The sequence below is a fragment of the Pinus tabuliformis genome, chromosome 8 (genome assembly GCF_031772625.1).
Source record: "Pinus tabuliformis cultivar Carrire ecotype Pingquan chromosome 8, CPIR1, whole genome shotgun sequence".
NCBI lineage: Eukaryota > Viridiplantae > Streptophyta > Pinopsida > Pinales > Pinaceae > Pinus > Pinus tabuliformis.
Window position 1 is genome coordinate 884,125,173 of NC_142294.1, and position 8,768 is coordinate 884,133,940.

Here is an 8,768-nt window from a genome sequence, read left to right on the forward strand (position 1 = left end):
CCACTTGAATAACTTTTGGAACCATTAATAATATTTCCATTTTTCTTTGGCTTTAATGTTTTTCCGTGTGCATATGAGCCAATCTACAACAAATCCGTGCATTTTTGTGCGATTTGGGCGAGTTCTGGAGATTTTCGGGCTGCCTGGCTCTGTACGCCACGCCGCACCCTTTAAAAAATACACTGTGGCAGGAAGCCCAGTGCGCCGCGTCGCGCCTATGTGCCGCGCCTGTTCCCAATGCGCGCGCATTCCGAACACGCATCTGGATGGGGCCTTTCACCTTTTTTGAGAGATAACTGTGGAATCGACCATATGATGAAGCTTGGGAGTGTTCAACACACACAAAACTTGTACATCGCCTGCGTGAAAGCATGGATTTTTGGCCACGACTACTTTTCCTTGGACTATGCTAGTTTTAGAATCCTGGGGATTTTGTGTAGATTCATAAAGCCCAGCATCATGTAATTGGTTATTTCCTGGTGTATATGAAACTTGAACCAATACTTCTTCATACTTCAATGTCTTTCCTTCATTCAGGCACTCCATCAAGCATCGTTCCCTTTTAACATCTTTGTCCATTCTCTCTTTAAAAAACCAGAAATAGTTGAGCCTCTGCCACACCCTTTTTTCAGCATTTTCTCGGATCGCACATGTGTTGATGAAGATGATTTTGGCATTCTCAAGTGTGTCTACAACCTTTTTATATTTAGCACTTTTCATGACTGTTGAATCCATGCAAGTTCTGAGCGTTTGGAACGAGTTTTGACCAATTTTTAGGCTTTCTGGCTGTGTGCACCGCGTGCGTGCCCAGTGCGCCGTTTGCACCATGTGCACTGTGCCTTTGTTAATTTACACTGGGTTCTGAGGCCCAGTGCGCCGCGCTCAACGTATGCACCGCGCCACCTGTTCTATGCGCCGCACAGACTTGTAAACAGAGTCTTGGCTTTCCATCTGTTGTAATCTCTAAACTAGTTTTGAATTGCAGTTTAATGTGCCCAGAAAGTGCTTCTCAACGTTGTTGACATCATTGACAAGTGGCGCCCTTGGATCATCAACCAAAATAGCAACAATTTTCCAATCCACTACACCTTCATCAAACATTGCTAAAGCAGCTAATGGATTCACTTTGGGTACTCTTCCAATTTTAGCCCGCCTTTCCCCAATCTTCACTACATTAACTGGATCATTGTCATCAAATGCTCCTTTAACTTTTGCATTTGTGAGAGATTAATCTTCCCATGTTCGTGGAAGCAATCCATAGTTCCAATTTCATGTTATATGGGTAATATCGAAGTTTTCCCTTCTTAGTGTTTTGCTTGATTGGAAGTTTGCCCTTTTTGCAGTAAAATGTATCTTCAGTTGCAACTTCTATTTTTGCACCTGTTTCCCTTGGTATTTTAACCGCAAAATTGATGACCCCATCTCCTAATTGCAACATCATGCAAAGGTGATATCTTCTAACCAATTTTCTCAAAAGAAGAAAACTTTGTAATCCAGAGTTTATGGCTTATTATCTCAACTCTGTTTTGGGAATTTATATCATCGTGCTTCTGATTAACTGAATGATGGATTTCTGTTTGTCTTGCAGGGTATAGAGCTGCTGAAGATAATAAGGTGACCAAGGCCTGCACTTAAAATTCTTCATGACAGAAGACTTTACATATTAATTACAAACCTTAATTTGATGATTTCCTCTTCAAAACAGAGTTTTGAAGAGGAATCAACCTTGAGCATTACTGATGATGAAATATGGAGATGAAACTTATTGAACCTCCCTCCAGCCTGCTGGCATTATTGGGCGTTTTGAGGACTAAATCAACTACCCTATACCTGTTGACTAAAATTACTTGCTGATCAAGAGACGGAAATAGGACTATAAGTGGCTTTAAGACTTGATTTAAATGAACAGACCTGAGCTAGCAGGTACAAAGCATGAGGGAAACGAGAACACCAAGCCCTTCCATCAGTCAATGGCATGACCCTAACGGAATGCAACTAAATGAATCGAGTGAGACCCCTAAAGATGAAATGCAAAAAAGAGTTTTGATCTCTGACGGAGGACAGACAAGACTGACTCTAACATTGGCTCCAATGGGGATGGTAGCTCCTTGGAGGTGCCAAGCACGGCAGATCTCTAGAGGAGCTAGACAGTGCCTTCGTCCATTGGGCTATGGAGTCATTATTTTGAGAAACAACACAATGCTCTTGACTCATTTATTGACTGAAACTTGACTCGAACTGACTCAAATTTGGACTTAAAATAACTCGAAGACTGACTAGACAAACCCAAACCAAAACTGAAATAAAATGGTATTTACAGTGACAATGGAAGCAGCATAAACAACTCAGAAATGGTAATGCTTGAGCAGCTGACCATTGATCGGCCCTCCTGGACAATATTCTCCATTCATTTGCTTTAGAAGAAAGACATTCTGACCCCGACATGCTGCAATCTTGAAGGGACCTTTCTAGAGATTCTCGAATTTACCGTGCTTACCCTTTTCCTCATTCCTTGCATCCCACTTCAGCACCACATCATCCAACTAAAATTTTTCCGCCTTTTCTTTTCTATCATAAATTTTCCTAATCTTCTCCTGCAACTTGGATGTGTTTTGGAAAACTTCTTCTCTGGTCTGCTGCAAATGGACCATTTGATTCAATCTTCTCTGCATAGGATCGTCTTCACTACCGGCCTCCTGAAGAAGTTTGACTACTGGAGCTACGAGAGAGGTAGGAAACACTATATCAACTCCATAAACAAGCTCAAAGGGGGACATACCAATGGATTTCTTCTGATTGACCCGATCTGCCCAAAGTGCATTGACCAATTTCTTATGCCAACTCTTCTTTTTGATTTCCAGCAGCTTCTTGATGATATTGACTAAAGATTTGTTAGAAGACTCCACCAGCCCATTGCCTTGCGGATGATAGGCAGTTGAATGACCCAAAATGATTTTATACTTGTTAGAAAACTCAATCATCTTCTTTGATTTGAAAGCTGATGTGTTATCAGTGATCAACTTCTTCGGGCAACCAAAACGAGACAAGATGTTGTTTTCCAGGAATGAAATAATCACCGCATCTGTAGCTTGTCTGGTGGGAACTGCTTCGATCCGTTTCGTGAAATAATCTGTTGCTGTGAGAATCCACCGATGTTGACCGGAAGAAGCGGGATGAATTTCACCAATGAAATCCAACCCCCACTGCTGAAAAGGGGCGCTCACCTCAATGGGCTTAAGCGGCAAAGGCTATAATTTTTGCCTTCCTTCAAAAATCTAACATTTATGACAACTCTTGACTACCTTATATACATCAGCGAACAATGTCGGCCAATAGTATCCTACTCTCAGAATTTTATTTGCCGTTGTTTTCTAAAAAAGGTGACCGCCACATTCTCCTTTGTGGAAATCCTCCATGACTTGCTTTGCCTCTTCTTCCACCAAACAATTCAACAAAACGCCACCGGGATCTTTCCAATAAAGTGCAGAATTTAGAATGCAAAACTTAGCAGCCTTTAGTTTCAGAGTTCTAGCTTTGTTTCTAGTCATGCTGGGTGGTGATGAAAAATTTTGAAGCACATATATGATATCTGAATACCACGGAGAGAGAACAAACATTTCAGACACCTGAATTGACGAACCTTCCTCATTCTCATCGGACATAGCAGCGATCAGATTTATGTCTAAGGCGTGCAAGTTTGATTCGGCCATTAACTTTGCCAATCCCTGTCCTTTAACAAGCTTTGTGGGCTTTATTTCCACATCATACTCCAGCAAAGCAGAAATCCACTTGCCTCGTCTTCCGTCTGGATCTGTCTGCACTAAAACATCCTTGACAGCAGCGTTAGGAACATAAGCCAAAATATGAGAATGCAGAATGTATACCCGAAAATCTTTCAATGCTTTCACAAGTGCGAGGGCTTGCTTCTCAATGATGTTTTACTTTAAGGCTACATCTCTTATAGCTCGGCTGAAGAAAGCAATTGCTCTTTCGTGATCATCTCTTTTCTGCATCAACACCGTTGCCATAGTATGCTCCGAAGCAAATGAAAACAATATAAAATCCTGAGTGTATTCCGGGCTGATTAGAACTGGAGCTGAAGAAAGAGCCAATTTGACTAAATTGAAATATTTTACAGCCTCTTCTGTCCACTTCACTTGGCTGTCCTTCTTAAGCATGTTTGTAATCTCTCTTAGGTGTTCAACAAGATTAGGTACAAAGCGCGTAAAAAATTCATTTTACCATTAAAAGATTGAATCTCCTTCTTATTCCGGGGCAGATCGATTTGCTGAATCGCTTGTACATGTGCTGGATCAATACGAATGCCATCTTTTGAGATAATGTGCCCAAGTAGTTTGCCTTCCTCCATGGCAAACAAGCTCTTTTTCAGATTCAGCGACAGGTCATATTTTCTGCACTTTTGAAAAGCAGTTTTCAGATGATACATGTGTTCTTCATCTGATTTGGAAAACATTGTCAAATCATCAAGGTACACAACCAAAAAGACATCCTTCTCATTTGCGAAAGCCAAGTCTATTGCCCGCTGAAATGTGGCACCCGCGTTCTTCAAACCAAAAGGAATTTTAGCGTAATGAAAAGTTCCCCATGGAGTGGTGAACGCTGTCTTGTCTCGGTCATCTTCATGGATAGAAATTTGATTATATCCATAATAACCATCGAGTAGTGACATACGAGATTCTCCCACTACTCGCTGAAGTATATGATCCATTTTGGGCAGTGGATAGTTATCTTTCAATGAAACTTTATTTAGATTCCTAAAATCAATGCACAAGCAAATCTCACCTGTCTTCTTTTGTACGGGCACCAAATTAGAGATCCAGTCTGAAAATCTGATGGGAACAATGATTCCTGATTTGTACAACCTGTTTATCTCCTTTTCAATTGATGGTAGCAGTTTTGGATTTAACCTTCTCAACTTCTGTCTGAAAGGTTTTTGATTAGGTTTAATGGGTATAGTGTGCTGAATTATATTGGTATCATATGTCTTCAAGTCAGAATAGTCCCAAGAAAACACATCAGCAAATGAAGACAACAAACTGATATATTTGGCTTTTAACTTTTGTGGCAATGCTTTAGACAGTTTTACCAATTTAGGATTAGCAGCTGTTCCGATATTGACCTCTTCAACACCCTTCTCTGTTGGCTGCAATGTTGGTTTGCGGGCTACGTCATCTTGATCAAAGAGTTCTTCTAAAGGTATCAAGCCTTTAGGAATATTGTTATCCTTTAGCTACAACATGTCCATTTGATTGATCTGCACATCATCTTTACCATCATCATTTTCTACATCAATTGAGGTTTCTTTGAACTTACCTTTGTTTTGCAGAAAATCATTAATCTCCTCATCATCTTGGAAACTTGCCAATATCTCTGATTGTCCGGGACAGTTGGATGATGCTTGACATGGATTTCAAATTTATTACTGGAGTTCATTGGAATCTTCAAACTACTGGCTGCCTTAGCAAGAGCATTTGAACACGAGGCACACATGTCAAGGTATATTCTGAAAATAATTTTAGGATGTCTAGAACTGCATTCCGGTAAACCCGCATCTGAGGATGCTTTGCTTGATATTCGCCTCTGACCTGCTTAATCACCAATTTGGAGTCGCCATATACTGCAATCCTCTTAGCATTCAACTTTCTTAGAATTTTTAGGCCAGCAATTAGAGCTTCATACTCAGCCTCATTGTTCGAACAATCAAAAGCTAATTTGTAAGAGCATACCCGCACATTACTAGGCACTTTGTTCGGGGTGGAGAAAGGACTGCGTACCCAAATACCAATTCCAGCGCCATCATTTCCCACTGCACCGTCGAAATCCATGGTCCACAGGTCCTCTTCATCTTCGTCTAAGTGCTGAAATTATGCTGGCTCTGTTTTCCTTGCTTGCTGTCCTTTATTTTCAACAGATTGCTCAATAGTGTTGTGCGGTTCTTGTCCTTCTTTCTTCAGAACTTCTCTGAAAGTCTCTGTTATTTCTGAAATATTTTCTGCTTCAACTAACTGACTATCTATCTCATTGAATCTATCTGAATACAAAACAAACGACTCTAGATCTGTATGTACATAACTAATCGGATGATTAATTGGTTTCTCCTTGCTTGTGATCATGTATTTCATTTTTTGTTCCCGATACAGTTTTCTCATTTGGCCAAACAGTTTTCTCATTTTTTGTTCACTTCCCAGCGGTCTAGAAATTGTCTTTGTAGGTCAGCCAAGGTAATGATACGTGCAGCCGGTAAAGTTCTGAACCATTTCCTAACTTCACCCGCAAATGTTTGTACAAAGAGTATCATTGTCACATTTTCTGCATTGATCTCATGAAGATCACAAAAATCTACCATTCTGTCCACATGTTGTTGAGCGGTAATGCTGTGAGGAGTACCATCAAACAAAGGAATTTTGCTTTGATAATCTGCGGGCATATCATCCAAAACTTGAGGCAGCACAAGAGGTGCAAAACGAGCAGCCATCACTCTTGGTGGATTTGGTCTTGGGGATGTTGGAGGAGTGGGTGCAGCTTGTAGGGAATCAACAATTGGAGTTTGAAGCTGTGTCACAATATAATCATCAATAGACCGGTTAGCCCTTTCAGTTTCTAGGTCTACAAGAAAATGCAGATTGGGGATGGTAGAGCCAACAACACTCTCAGATTTGGTCTCAAACAATGATATTTCAAACTGCTCATCAAAATCAAGCTCTTCAAGATACTCAAAAATGGCAGGACAGGAATGGGATTTAAACACGGGAGTCACAAAGCTCTCTTGACGAAGAAGTCTTGGAATCAAATTGGGATTTTCGTAGATATGAGGAGGATCTGGGTCTGGATTAGCTCTGGTATATCTTCTTGAAGCCAACGTGCTATTTTCAAAATATCAAAAGGATAGAAACAACTTACTCAGCCTATCAAATCCTAAAATTATCATCCGGAAGCTTAGAATTGTTAGAAGTATGTGGTATTTGTAGGTTAAGCCTGCCGTTTACGCAACGAAGAAGACTACCAAACAAACAATTCGTTCCCCAATGGAGTGGCCATTATGTTAGGGCCTAAATCTGCCTTAGGCTGATGGAAGGAAAAATTTAGGGTAACAACAAACCACGCTCAGTCTGGTAGCTAGCCCTACCAGAACACGAGAGGGCTCTCTCCGGGTCACACTCAATAAAATAAAGCAATAGGGCCTGAGATGACTAAAAAATGAATACTGATTTCAGGCTAGTAAAAAGATATGAAAAGATAATTTATTGAATGACTGAACTTTCTGGGCTGTGTGGGACAAAGGACAGCTTGATATGGGAAATTAAATCAAAGATGCAGAGTATTTCGTGAGGCAAGATAGGCAGGAGGTTTAGCAGTTATACTGAAATAATATGCAGTGGAAAGACAGTTGAGAAAGCCGAAAAGGGCATATACATGAAACCTTCTCAGACAGAGGAAAACACACAAAGTATGAATGCTTTACAAGGCAGAGCATAAAAATGGATTCTACCTTTCCTACTTAAGAGCATTCAACTGGAAATGGTTCTGAATGAAATGTAAAACATAACAAGGCACATATGAAACTGAAAGAGGAAACATCTACTAAACTTCATACCACATGAATCTCATGAATCAGAGCTGCATCATTTATTAAATTCCTGGCCAAGCTGTACAATGAAACACTGAGTTTTTTCTCCACACCGTTTCCCAGAAACTCCAACACTTTCAAAAAGATTTTTCATACAATAAATAAACTCAATCTGTGGGAGAACAAATCGATGAAGATAGAGAGTCATTTAATCATCATTAGCAACTGAAGGTGAAGAGACAATCACCTGTTTCTGAAGATAAGCAATGTACATTTTCTACTCGAATTTGCGGAATGACCGAAGAAGAGGTGAAATCTGCCAGTGTAAATCCCTTTGAATCGCACATGAAGACAAAAATGGGCCCCGTGGCTTATTTCTTTGCCACGTTTTGATGTCATACGTTTTAAATTTGAGCGTTCGCTTTCCTTTACATTGGCCATTTCAATAACGTTTGGAACCATTCATAATATTTCCATTTTTCTTTGGCTTCAATGTTTTTCCGTGTGCATATGAGCCAATCTACAGCAAATCCGTGCGTTTTCGTGCGATTTGGGCGAGTTCTGGAGATTTTCGGGCCCCCTGGCTCTGTGCGCCGCGCTGTGCCCTTTAAAAAATACACTGTGGCAGGAAGCTCAATGCGCCACGTCGTGCCTGTTCCCAATGCGCCGCGCGCATTCCGAACACGCATCTGGATGGGGCCTTTCACCTTGTTTGAGGGATAACTGTGGAATCGACCATATGATGAAGCTTGGGAGTGTTCACCACACACAAAACTTGTACATCGCCTGCGTGAAAGCATGGATTTTTGGCCACGACTACTTTTCCTTGGACTATGCTAGTTTTAGAATCCTGGGGATTTTGTGTAGATGCAGAAAGCCCAGCATCATGGAATTGGTTATTTCCTGGTGTATATGAAACTTGAACCAATACTTCTTCATACTTCAATGTTTTTCCTTCATTCAGGCACTCCATCAAGCATCGTTCCCTTTTAACATCTTTTTCCATTCTCTCTTTAAAAAACCAGAAATAGTTGAGCCTCTGCCACACCTTTTTTTCAGCATTTTCTCGAATCGCACATGTGTTGATGAAGATGATTTTGGCATTCTCTAGTGTATCTACAACCTCTGTATATTTAGCACTTTTCATGACTGTCGAATCCATGCAAGTTCTGAGCGTTTG

At 40.6% G+C, this 8,768-nt stretch overlaps 1 pseudogene; it reads right to left on the bottom strand.

Moving 5' to 3' along the window:
• Window positions 1-908: 908 nt before the first annotated feature.
• Window positions 909-8,735, bottom strand: LOC149238377 (soluble inorganic pyrophosphatase 6, chloroplastic pseudogene; annotated as a pseudogene).
• Between the last annotated feature and the right edge of the window lie 33 nt (window positions 8,736-8,768).